Source organism: Pogona vitticeps, chromosome 4 (assembly GCF_051106095.1).
Source record: "Pogona vitticeps strain Pit_001003342236 chromosome 4, PviZW2.1, whole genome shotgun sequence".
In the NCBI taxonomy this organism is placed as follows: Eukaryota; Metazoa; Chordata; class Lepidosauria; order Squamata; family Agamidae; genus Pogona; species Pogona vitticeps.
In genome coordinates, this window is record NC_135786.1 from 65,522,955 (window position 1) to 65,537,009 (window position 14,055).

Here is a 14,055-nt window from a genome sequence, read left to right on the forward strand (position 1 = left end):
TTTTTTTTTTTTTTTTTAGGGCTTCTGGAATACTAGAAAATACAGATGGGGAAACACGAAACAGACGAACTGGAAGAGGATTTTCCTTTTCTTATTAAACAAAATGACCAGTACATTAAAAAAATGAAAGCTGTGTCCCTCAAATGAATCTGAAATAAAAAAAAAAATATGAAAATGTTAGCCACACACATCTCTGGAACTAAGGCAAAATTCCATCAAAGAATTGTCTTGGGGACCACTGTTTTAACCACTGCCCATTATATATGATGCAAACATACTGCATTTAAACTTATATTTGGGAGGGAGGGGAGAGACACACAAGTGTAAAAAAAAAACATTTTAAGCACCACCACCTGCAAATGTACGATTCTACAGTAATGGCTATCCAATGTCCTATTCAATGTACTTTAAGGCCTAATAATGTTCACTGGTTTTGTTGCAACCGATTTGGTAATTTTGTAAAGTTTTCACAGTTCATGAAATTTAACATTCTGAAAAAAAAGAACTCCTTTCTCACAAAAAAGCATTCTTAATTAATACATCCACCATTCAAAATTTGAAACTGCATATTTCATTTTTTAAAAAATTTAAATATGGAAGCATTTGAAAATATTTTAATAAAATTTTAATTACAGTTGATTTACGTTCTCAGCCCAGATAATTAGCATTCGTCTCCGAGGGCTTGGAGGAATAAACAAATATAGTTGGATCCAGACTTAATCACATTTAGAGTAGTCTCACTATTTTTATTTTATTTATTTATTTATTTATTTGATTTTTACCCCGCCCCTCTAGACCATGTCTACTCGGGGCGGCTTACAAAATAAAACAAAACAGTATAAAAATATATAAAATCATAAAAATTACAACTACAGTTTCACTAAAATCTGATTTGTCATTATTCACATAAGGTTTACTCTCACTATGTTCAAGTCTGGGTCCAACCCCACTGTGAAATGTTTGCACAACAGAAATAACAATGTTTCAGAACTGCACTATGTATTTTCCCTCCAGACTGCAATTTACTCATGTTCTGGACTGTAGGTAACTTGCCAAGAGGGAAAGCTAGCATGGGATACAGGAGGTGCATTTAGCTTCCCATCCATCTTAATGCTTCCTTATGCTGCAAGCACATTTCCCATGTAGATGTCAAGGAAAACCAAGCTCTCTTGAGACAATAGGAATCATATGTAGCCACTGTGTTGGCAGAGGATTAGATGGCTGCCAATTTTTTTTTTTAAAAAAAATGTTGTTTTCTTTTAAAAAAAACCCAACCCTTCATCTATTTTTAATATTATTCCTAATTAAGAAATACCGGCCCAGGTCAAGGTCACGTTTTACAAAACAGTCCCCCCAAAAGGTGGCTCCTGAATTCACTATCACCTCTTTTTGTATGCTTCTAATGGTATCACCAAAATGGCACCCTTTGCTAAAACAGTATTATAATGTAAAATGAAGAAGGGATTGTTTCTTTGCTCATGCTGGGCCCAATTCCTCTTAAGTGACTTCAGTATCCTCCTACTTCAAAGCATCAAGGAGTCTCTGTTCATGTTATCTTGATATGTCAGCTGTAACTGCTTAAGCGTGCTCTCCTAATTTTAGCTCTGGTGTACAATGAGAAAGGAGGGGAATCCACTCAGTGAGCACACAGTATCTTGTTCAGAAAGACTTTCACTCACTCCATGTGCACAATGAGATTTTTATCCACCAAAGGGTAAAGTTTAGTGACAAAACTGACTGCATCCAGCCCTTGATAGCAGTGTGTTTCCTTGACCACTGCCACTAGTTGTTATGACTCAAACTGGACAAGACAGCCATCTGCTCTGGACTGGACCTGAATGCAGCCACTTAACCCATACTTCTCCTTTCCTTCTTCACTTCAGCCTCTGCTTGCCCCCTTCTGTTTTCTTCAGGTGCTTATGGCATCTCTTTCTGTGCCCTAATCCTCTCTACTGTGCCTCCCTTTTTTGGCCTAGACACAAAAGTTTGGGATGCTGCCTGTTTATGTGTGGTCTCAAGGGGTGCCAGAGCAATAGATGATTTTTGGCTGTGGGGGCTGCAATGTTGGAACTGCAAACAAGTTCAATTAGCAGTTCAGAGCAGAGACCCCACACACCGGGTCTAAGGGGTGGGAGGGGGAGCTGCCATTCTTCCATCCCCACTCCCCCAGGGTGAGTGCGCCGACCCCTGGCACAAGGGTCATGCCACACCGCAGACAGAGCGGGAGCTCAGGAAAATCCACAGATCAGAGATTCAATCTGTAGCCCCATTCAAGCCCCCCCCTGCACAACTCAGGGGGTCGAAGCAGAATCATTTGGAAAGCATTTGCTAACATATGGGTTTCCTTTAAGCTGCAATGTTTTAATTCACTGCATCTCCCAGTTCCATTTTTTAATTGTGGCTTGCGCTTCTCTTACTCTTGCTTCCTGTGCCACAGAAAGCATCACTACAAATAGGTGAGCTCTATGTCCTCATCCAAACAGACCATGACAAACTCTTCTCTGTCATGTCACTTCACAAAGGCAGACAGTGAAAGGACAAATGTTCTCAACCTCCCATGGAGCAACCTCCTTGCCAACAGCCAATTATAGCAAATGGTCTGTTATTTATTGTATAGGACAGTGTTAAAATATTTAATTAAAAAGCAGCAAACAGGATATTTCCTTTCAAAATGTAACTATTTAGGGAACTTCTATTCCTGGATTGATGTCCTTAGTAGTAAAGAAGGAATCAACCCAAGAAAACATCCCAAATCGAAGCCAAGGGCCACCTGGACAGACTTCTCCCCATTGCCTTCCTGTATGCCTTTCTGCGCCACATAAAAGATTGCCAGGATTCGGCGCCAGTTTTATTCCATTTGTCAGGACTGGGAGCTCAGTGTGTCTATCACATTGTCCCTGATGCAGATCCGTCCTGAGGACAAAAATATACAAAAATATATTATGAGCTTTGGAGGAACAGGATGGGCTGTGTGCAGTTATCTGACGATGAATATAAAATGATATATCAGCAAAATAAATTATCTTGTGGGAGAATATTGGTGAAAACACGATGACTATCTATTTGATTGAATAGTGCCACCCATGTGCAAAATTAGGTTCATATATAGACAGTAATCTGGCTATATATGAAATAATTTCTTCTTCCAAGAATGCTTCTATATCCAGAAGATGCCTGGACAAATGGCATAAGTTTGAGGTATCTTGCAAGGGTAATGCAACACAGATGCCACCCACTGTCATTTCTTCTTTTGGCAATTGTTTCTTGCTACTATTTTTAGCAAGGCTCTTTCATCAACCTACTTTTAATAAGTCTGGCAACTAATTCAGGTTCGGTTTTGCTGATTACTTACTTTGATTAGCTCTGGCTGGAACAGTAGCAATTATTACCCAGGAAGTATAACCTTGTATTTTTGACAAAAAAAATTTTTTTTGCTCAAAATGAAAAACTATTTAGAATATTATCTTTCTCATTTAAAATTATACCAACATGTTAACTATAAGAAATGTGAAGAAGTATACTCTTAGCTTTATAAATTGACTAAATGACCCTGCAGTCCTATACTGGAGAGTAAGTCCAACTAAATTCAGTGAGACTTACTTCTGAGTAGGGGTGATTATAGTCATGCCCATGATCCCTCCATACAAGAATATACTGTATTTCAAAAAACTTACTGCTTCTCCTAACATCCTCCAAAACGGAGTCAGTCCAAAATTTGATATTTTGAAGCTTTGAGCCCTAGGTATTAAAATCAGTGTTAAGTCTTGGTTAAAGCATCTGTTGAATTCATCACTGATACTGGCTGTGCTTGGGCTGAGTAACAAGAACACAGAAAGGTAATTGACACAGGAGTTCTAGTACAGAACGCTGTGCTATCACCTTTTGCCCTTGTCTAAAAGAACACAAGACAAACATCTCTCCATGGTGGGAGCACTGGACGTGTGCTGATCCAAAACGTCTAACTGGCATTATATTCTGTTAATCCTATTTTCCAAGATCCACTGTAGGCGAGTTAGAAACAATGGAAGTAAAACTATGCCTTGGCTCAGGTTTCTACAGCATAAGGAAGACATCTGGAACAATCTTCTGTCATTTTCTTTTCTAACACATGGCTCTGGAGCTGTAAAAACATTTAGTCACAGCAACTAACTACAGTACTGAGTGAAAGGAAGTGTATAAAATCTCACATCTTCACATTGTTTGTCCTTGTATTTATATGCCTCTACCTTTCCATATTTCCACACTGAGGATATTTTTTTCCATTAAAGAGTTGCTCCAGGTTCATCTTGCCTCTAAATATGAATCCCCAGCTCATCATCAACCTTTCATAAAGCAGAACACACAGTTCCTGTCAGCTTGGACATCCCCAGACACAGATGTACCCTATATGAGAACCCAACTTGTTGTGTCATTTCCTAAAGAAAACTTGAGGTAGGCAATGGTAGAGTGAACCTTGTGCAAGCCTGGCATGAGTAACAGGATTTCTTTCAAGGTTCAAAATGAATAGAAAATCAGCAGTCAAACTTAAAACATGCTTGGTTCATATATGTACATGTAAAGTCAAGCCAACCAGATTTCCATAAGCAGAACTACCATGTTTCCCCGAAAAGATGACAGGGTCTTACATTAATTTTTGCTCCAAAAATGCATTAGGACTTATTTTCAGGGGATTTTTTTTTCATGTACAGCAATCTGCATTCATTCAAATACAGTCATGTCATCTTCTGGTTGGAGGGCGGGCTTTCACTTAACTAGGGCTTATTTTTGAGGTAGGGCTAATATTACAAGCATCCTGAAAAACCATACTAGGGCTTATCTTCAGGTTACGTCTTATTTTTAGGGAAATAGGGTAGTAAAGGATCTACATCCAAATGTGTATCGGGGTCAAATCATTACTTCTTTGCTTTTAAAATGGATTTTTTACTCTGGTTTTATAAATATGTGATTGGATTTAATTGGATTTACTAATTAGTAAGCATCTGCAGGGTTGAAATTTGATTAAAGGGAACTAATATGGGTTAAATTCAGTAATTTTGACTCATCTAAGTTGTATATCACTCTTTCTTTGCGTTTACTGTGTTTCTGTTTACAAGCATTATTCATTTCAACATAAATAAATATGAAAGCATATTAATATGACCAACTTAATACAATTACTGAACAAAATGAGAAACAAAACTGCACTCAACAGATAATCTGTGTACAACTTCTGGTCAAAATCTATTGATACTAAAATCTGTCTGGTCATTTTGAACTATTTGGACACTTTAAACTGCTAGCGGCTTCGTTTACCTCAAGCATTAAGAGCATGTTCATGTTTTATGTATGAGTGGTGGGAAAGCTTGAAGTTTTTAAACTTTGTTTTCATCCAAATCGGTTGCTCCATTCTTTTTCCAGCTGAAAACCATTTCACCTCTCCTAATAGAGATTCAACTCCCATGTTCTCCCCATCTGCACCTTATTTGTATAAATGTTCCTGTGTCTTTAGAAACCATCTTCAAACAATTTTTTTGAAAGGAAAAAATACCCGCACACCCAGCCCCATCCATATTGTGCCTTAAACATTTGTGCAGAGCTTGCCTCTCTCGCAGTATGGAACAAGGGAGGGAGAGCTAGACGTTTAAAGGGGGGGGGCTGTGCAGGGAATCTCCTGGCAAAGTAGGTTATTCACTTTCTTGAGCTCCCTCTTTCAAGCTGCTTGGCAGGGCTCTTTAATGTTGGGCAAACTGAAAAGAAAAACAATAATTAGAGATAATTGCTTGTGTCCAAACACAGGCATCAAAGCCTTTGGGACTCATTTGTCGTGGGTCCTGGTGTGTGATCCAGAAAAGTGACCCTTATTTTACTTAGAGTGGGGGGACACATAGAAAGTGGCAGATGGAGGGACCTCTTTGCACTCTCCATCGGCTCAGCTGTGTCTGCCAAGGAGAATAGGCTCAGAGGCTGGGATAAAAGGGAGAGAAAGAAGGGTCACAAGAGGTTGAATAATTACCAGGGTAAAGGGTAAGGGAGTGGGAACAGTGGAGGGTACTTCACCACCACCTTGGAGTTAGCTCTATGCATGTGGCAGGCTGTCTGGGGGGGGCTGATGGGATGGGCATCCGCTCTCATTAACTCCATGTTTGGGGGAATCATGCACATTAAAGGAGGAGGAACCTCATTAGGACAACTAAGATCTCAACTAAAGCCCTCAGTAGTGACTTCAATGGAGGTGGTGAATCACCACCCCAGCTGATGAATGGGGATGACCTAAGAGCAAATGAACACTTGATTCTAAAGGATGTTCGGTGCATCAGTCGAGACGGAAGAGATGAAATACTGTATGCATAAAATTATTATCTCTCCATTTGAACAAGGGTGTTCTCTCTCACACACATTCACATAGGAATGTGTGTGCGCGCACACACATGCACACGCACGCACACGCACACACACACACACACCTTACTATGGGCCTGTGAAAGTTTCAAAATAGTGCAATTTCTTGAAAGGAGGCTAGCAAATTTAAAGAAGGATTCCATTCTAATTTTTTCCAGGAACAGGGGAGGATTTTTAATTAAGGAACAAATGGACAACATAATGATTTTAAACATTCTGATTTTAAACACACTGAAGAGGCAGAATTCTTCAAAATATTTGAAATGTCTGCTGTTGCCATGAGAGTTGAAACCAAGTCTTCCCCATGAAAACTCCCTGTATCGGGAAGGAATATAATACTCTATTGCTCCATCTTTCTCTTTTCTTTTTCTTCTTTTAATATAGCTAAGTGGAAACTTTTAAAGCGACACTGTTTTTTTTTCCCCAGCTGTTGGTATTCCTGACTCCCATAGTTTCTTTGAAGGATAAAATCCTTCAGAAGAAACAACCCTTTTCTCTCGATTTTGCAAGTTTGATAAAGATACACTTTGCAACAAGAAATCTCTAATGAATAGCACAAGCTTTGTAATGGCACCGCTCCAGAAAATGTTGCATGCCTGCCGTCTTTGCAACTCATTGGTCTGTATGATAAGTTAAAGGGAAGGTTTCTAGCTGCCTCGCCTGCCTTTCTGTAATGAGACTGTAATGACCTAAACGATCTGTTGATTAGGGACAATAAATCTGTCCTTTTCATCCTGTCATTTCATAGGGCTTTGAATAAGGTTATGGGGTTAAAATAAACTTAGTCAATGTTTAAAAGACTTGAAGCAGTAGGCGGGTGGGTGTGAAAAGTTCCTCAGTGGTAATGTATGCAAAATAGAGGAAAGCTCTGCAGCAAAACAATGGTAGATGGATTGTGCTCTCTTTGTGTATTGCATTGTGATTTAATTCAACATTTACAGTTGAATTGGATACAAGCTAGGGGCAGAATATCTGAGATCCATATTCTCTACATTAACCTTTGTGTTTCATACTTTATGTGCATAAGTGAACTCTTTCTACTGTACAAAATCAAAATACAAATTAATAAAAAGGAAGATATTACACCTGTAATCTGTAAAGTTTAACTAGAGAGAAGCCTCTTTAGCATTGACATTTCAATACAGTACAACTACTCAATGGGTTACGCTACTTAATAACCATGTATGCTTCTTTTGATGTTGGAAAGGCTGCTACATCTACTAATTCTATCAGTGGTATCATATTTACAATTTACAGAACACCTGTGCAAAATCCAGATTCACACTTGTAAAAAAGCAGGAGGGGAAAAAAATCTCTAGAACATTTTGCTGGATTGCATCCAGTAAGAACTGTAGAATCAAAGCAGTATTGCAAATTAAGCATTCATTAGGAAACTGAATATCCAAAGCATAGTTCCAGCAAGAATTGGACATATTCCTGCACAGAAGTATACAGAGGTACACTCCAACACAATGAGGGGAAAATTGAATTTAACTGACAAGAGTGATGGTTACATCCTCTGTGCTGAGGTTTTTAAATCAACATATCTGTTTAATATAGCTGATCATATTATTAATCAGCGGTTGATTGGTCAGTAAATCTAATTGGCCTTGAAATAAGCCTACATTCTCACATGTAGCTAAAAATAAAAAAGGAACCCTCCCCCAGGACATCAAGGAAATTTTAATACAGTGTGAGACAGCCAAAGAGCTAAAACTTGTCATTTCAACCAAGTGAAGTCAGTCAGAGTCAAAGACCAATATCCAACCAGCGGTTTGTACATGTGACATAGCCGTCATAAGTCACTATATTTCCATTTTACCTTTCCTCCTCTCAAAGGCAGGCTAGATATAGTATAGAGAAAAATGCCAACGTATGAAGCCCTGAAAAATGGAATTAATTAATGTCCTGACTAATTATAATTTCAAAATATAAGTTTTCATTCTGATTTATTTGAATTCATCCACTAAGGATATATTCTCTGTCCACAAATACGCAGTAAATGTGTGTGTATCTAATTTTAAAATTTTTTGAAAGATCTGTTCTCTTATGTTAAAAAGTGCACCTATGACATTATTAGCAACTTGATCTTCATCACATTTTTATTAATCATTTTAAATAGCCGACTAGCTAAAACTGTAAAGTATTTTGGCTCAGTAGTGTGCCTTAATATATTCAAAGTCTATACTCTTCATTAAGTATTTTTAATGTTGCATCCTAATCTTATACTAATTTAATATTATATATTAATTTAATAGCATGCACTGAAATCCTGCATTAATTATAATCATGGTTAATTAAAATATATATGAAAGAGGAGTACGAATTTTACACTTCTCTTTATAATATAACATCCAGTAGTTTAGGCTTCAATCCTAAACAAATTCACGAGGGAAATAATCTCCACAGAACACAGTGCAAATTACTTCTTAATAAACCAGCCCAGACAACACTGCACTATTTACAAGATAATAGTAATGACTTTTCCAACGCAGTTGCCTCTTTTTAATACTACCCTGTGTTTTCATATCCAATATATAACAAAATGCAGCCACGATTTAATTTGCTCAACCAAATTACTTTGCATAATTACATTTCCAAAGCGTTAGCAATGCACAACTTGAACACGGCAGCTATATATATTTAAAACTTCGCCTGAAATGCACGTGGATGAGCCTACGTTTGTGAGACACATATTTTGTGTTACCTACGCGATACCAGTTACCCTTTCTTGTCTCACACATGCTTAGTGAAGATGCACGCGGTCTGACATCTGATCCAGTCATGAATAAAATAACGAAAATTCGTTACGTTTGCGAACCGTTCTCAAGAGATTGCCCGCCCACCCCCCGGTCTCCTAATCCATCAGGCGAACACCGCGGCTCCAGAGACACAACTCAAAACATGACGATTGCGTAGAGCCGCCGCACGTTTACCTTTTTTTTTTTTTTTCCGAACGAAGGGTGGTCCATGGAAAACCCGTTCCGCGAAAAACGCCGATCATTTGACCTCGCCATAGCTCCCTTTAAAAACCCCTTGCCTTCAGTATCTCCATCGTTTGCCTTCGCAGATTTAGAAGCGGGGCGGGTGGGGGGGGGGGAGAGAGAAGGGTTTCTCTGACGGCAAACTCGCCAACATCGCCTGCTGGAATAATCCCACTGCGCCCCCTAGGCGTAGAAACAGAAAAGTGCCCTAACTGTTTTTTAAATCTCTCCACCACAGAAGCAAAATTAACAAAAAAATAAAACATCCTCACCTTCACACATCCCCAGATGCAATTGCAAGGGCTTTTATGGCAGGAACTGATTTATAGCTTCACACCAAACAATCATGTTGTTTTCTTAAGCAGACCTTAAGGAAATGCTTTGTTCCGAACATATCTAAAGCGGAACAGAAGAAACCTCAAAAACCCAGTTTTTTTAAAAAAGTTTTTTTAAAGTTTAAGTTTAAGGGTTTTTTTTAAAAAAAAAACGTACATGAAAATCATAAAATTTACGGCCAGAAGTGGGCCTCTTCCTCTATAAATATCGCCACCGCGGTAAGTACAAAGATAATCGTCACGTTTTGGAAAACGTCCCTCCCCCCACTCCGTTTCAGTTGCTGAGGGAAAACACTAGAATTTCTTAAAACTACTAAGGGTTTCCTCACCTGTATTTCAGATTAGAAAGGATAAGATTCACTATGATACTATTTCTTGTAAATATGTTTGTGTGTGTTGTCTTTATGCCCAAAGCAGCTCAAACAGAACATATCAAATGAAAAGGAAAAATGACAAATTAGCATAGTATCAATAACACATAATAAAAATATCTTGTCCCTTCATCCAATAGTTTTTAAATATAATATTTGTTTAGTTCTTTTTTAAACAGTTGCACACTTACTGTTTTTAGCTTTTAAATACTGTCTTTATAGTGAATGTAAGAAAACAACCTGATGATTTGTGTCCCTGTCTTATTGAAATATTTAGTGTGTAAGGAAGGACAGTTACACCGCAAAAGCCTTGTATAACTGCACCTTGGTCTCTTGCTGCAAAGCACTGTTTCCAGTATCATCTTGAAGACTGCAAATTTTATTGTGTGGGATCCGTGGGGGGGAATGCCCGGCCTTGCTAAACAACTCTCCCCTAGTATAACGGTTCTCACATAACAATATAGCACACTCTACATGAATACTGTATCAGTATGGTAAGAAAGTTTAGTATGAAAACTGACTGATCATGTAACCAGGAAAATGGGTTACATGAAAAGCAGATAAGATTATTTCTGACCTACCTGAGTAGCTTTTCTCACACAAAAGACTAGTTTCCCTTGAAAGGGGTTGTCAAGGGTAACCTGTGCTATGCACCTATCCTACAATGGCTGTCTGGAAAGAATTGTTCATTACCGGGTTTACTTGCAAGGTATGTAGAGTTTCCATTGGAAATATGAGGACAATATTGGTTCCTCAGGTGGTATATTGAACACAATGATCTTCTGTGACTGTAGCGCACGTATCATGGAGCACTTCTCACATAAAAGCCTACCTCCACATGGAGGGTTATGGCATAGAGGCTGCCCCCTGAGATTTACAGAGACCTAGACAAAGGGGTCTAGTCTAGAAAAAGGTAGCTCCTTTTTGTCCCAGTCATCTGTCACACCGTTCATTCAGTATGTATGTGGGAGGGAAAGTCCACGATTGCAATGATAAGTCATGTGTGCTTCATGTTCACATATAGCGTAGAATTTCTGTAAGTTGCATATTGTACATGGGATGTGATCTGCTACCACCTTCCCAGCTTCAATGTACAGAGAGAAAAAAGCTGCGCAAAGTTATTCTTTTAAGCCAATCTAAAAATTAATTACTCTAAAATAGTTTTATTTTGGAGCAACTCTCTTTATTTGGACAAAAGGCTTCATACTCAATTTGTATATTGTGGCCCTCAAAAATACAGAGAATTGAGATATGTGTAGAACTCAAGATGTTTTTAGGAGGGTATTGAAACTGCCAGAATTCCAGAATAGGATTTGGAATCAGTTAGATCAGTGGTTCTTAACCTTTTTGAAAGAAACGCCCCCTTGAGCCATTGAGGAAGTTATCATCGCCCCCCTCCCCGCGGTGATGATATCTTTATTTATTTATTTATTTATTTATTTATTTATTTATTTATTTATTTATTTATTTATTTATTTATTTATTTATTTATTTATTTATTTATTTATTTATTTAAGACACTTAAATCCAATGACCCCTGAAAACAAAATTAAATTCCAAGAAAATGAAATGCCCCCCAAAAAGTAACATTTAATGATTTAGTTGCAAGTGAATTTTAAGACGCAAAAAGAAATATAAAAAGGGCATAAAAACAAATGCAGGAACTAAAAATTTCAAGACAAAAAGTCTGAAACTAAATTAAAATTGTAGGAAAATATATATTCATGCACACTGTAAAAAGGCTGCAGCCATCTTCACAGGTTTGGCTTGCTCCAGTGCCCCCCTACCGCCCCCCCTTCTGCTCCAGCGCCCCCACGTCGCCCCTTTTTGTTCTACCGCCCCCCTGAAAAATGAAATCGCCCCCTGGGGGGCATTATCGCCCACGTTAAGAACCACTGAGTTAGATTATGGAATGATTGCTTTTGACCTGGCCTGTGGTAAATCTTAACAACAGCTTTTCTGTGATTAAATACCATGGTAGAGCACCCACATCTGCAGTCCAATGTGGGGTTTGAATTTCAGCCATGCTTCTTCATGTGGCAGCTATTAGGCCCTGTTTAACGTTTCACAGGCATAAACTCACCAGAGCAATTTTGCCATAATGCTACTAATACCCAATATACATACCATCTATGTTGTTATGTGCTGTCAAGCTGTATGACTTATAGTGACTGTAATAGGGTTTCAAGGTAAATGAGATATTTAAGGAGTTGTTTTGTGAGTTCCACTTCCCCGTCAGTTTCCATGGCAGAGGGAGAATTCGCACCCTTTTCTTCAGAGTCCTAATCCATCACTCTGTCCAATACACCATACTGCATACTATATGTTGTATACCACATATAGACGCATATTTAAAAAATTGTTTTCAGGAGTTGAGGGGCAGCTAGTGGTCCAGGGGTGGAATTGTAGAGTGAAGCACCCCTCCTGCTCGGACCAGAAATTACTTATGTCCCACTATGCCTTTCACAAATATCAAATTTAAATGCATTGTTTAAAAGTTGTCATTTGCTTCCAAAACAGGTATTCACGCTTCCATTTGTCACTACCTTCCCCCCCCCCACGTGCCTGTCTTGCTAGTATTCTCCCCCCCCCCCTCTGGGAAGCTAGGTGAGGTCACCCTTTCCTGTTCATTAACTGGGCTACAGACGGAAGCAGCTAAGGTCAAGCAGGATCTGGCAAAAGATGGGGATTATTTTAAGAAAGGAGAGTTACTTGCAAACATACTAAGGCAGGAACCAATGGCACAATTACTTGTGTCAATATGGGTTTATGATCCCACTATAATTTCCTTCGGGTGGCGTGTTTTTTTTAATGGTAGGGGATGACCTTGAAGTTACTTATTAGATACACCTGAACCAGGCAATAAACTCAAACTGACTAGCCGGAGTCCTTCGTGCTCCCTGCCCCAATAGACAACAGTCGCTGCTGCAGTAAAACTTTCAAGGAAGATGGGCGAGCAGAGGACGCCAAAGTGTTTACATGCCTGTCAGAACTGTGTTTTTCTCTCCCCAAGGCCTCTGTTCTGGGTGTTGCTTGTTATTCCAAACCACAGGGAACAGAATAACAGAGACTCATGTAATTATGGCCGTCAACATTTTTCAGCTTGTTTGCCAGGAATAAATTGACTAGGTGCAACATCTTCTCCAACTGAGTTAAATTGGGTAGAAAATTTATGTTTCTTAACTGCCTTTAAATGTCCTCCTCTAGATTTGTTTCTTAGCATTTTTTTCCTATTAAGACTTTGTACCTACTGTGCACCAATCAGGACCCAATTATTGTATGCTTCCCATATCTCCAGTCTCTTGCTTGGTGTGGGGGGGGGGAGCAGAGAACACATTGTGGCTGAGAACTCTGCTTTCTTGTCCCTAGTGGTTGTGGTAAAGGAACAGTTGTGTCCTCTAGTATAGGGTGGCGGCAAGCTTCCCCTAGTAACCCTGAAGCTGCTGCCCAAACAGGTTTTTACTAGGACAAATGACTATAAATTTTATGCAGATAGCTATTGACTCAGGGCAGGAGGATCGATTTCCCCTTTAGGACTATAGAGATTAAATCCAATTCTTCAAAAATAGTATTCATTGTATAGGATAAGTTTTAAGGAGCACATATGGGGCAATAGATCTGCTCTGTGTGTGTGCCTGCACACACACAAACACACATATGTGCGTGCATATGTGCAGGGGTGGGAGTTGTAAAAGACATGTGTCTGCTAACATTGGGGAGGGAAAGCTTTCCTTCCCATCCTTGTTATTTTTATTACATTTCCAGTTACTTATAAATTGAATTACAGCTTGACTCAAAGGCAAAACAATAGAATTAACAATATAAAAAACAACTCACAATACCTTGCACAGTTGCAACCCATCTCTAAGTCATAAACATATAACATTCCAGTTTGGGCAATAGGAGACAGATGCCAATTAACAGGAAACATACTTAACATATTATCCTGGGAGACATTTCTTTAAAAGCAGACATTTGTTTAAATGG

General features: G+C 38.8%; 1 long non-coding RNA gene across 3 annotated transcripts in view; it reads right to left on the bottom strand.

Annotated features, from left to right (window-relative positions):
* The window catches only part of LOC140706630 (uncharacterized), a 54,109-nt gene extending 42,137 nt beyond the window's left edge, over positions 1 to 11,972 (bottom strand). For all 3 annotated transcript variants that reach the window (XR_013544909.1, XR_013544908.1, XR_013544907.1), the window contains exon 1: positions 9,315 to 11,972. This is a non-coding gene — a long non-coding RNA (uncharacterized LOC140706630). The remainder of the gene's footprint in view (positions 1 to 9,314) is intronic.
* Positions 11,973 to 14,055: the final 2,083 nt, after the last annotated feature.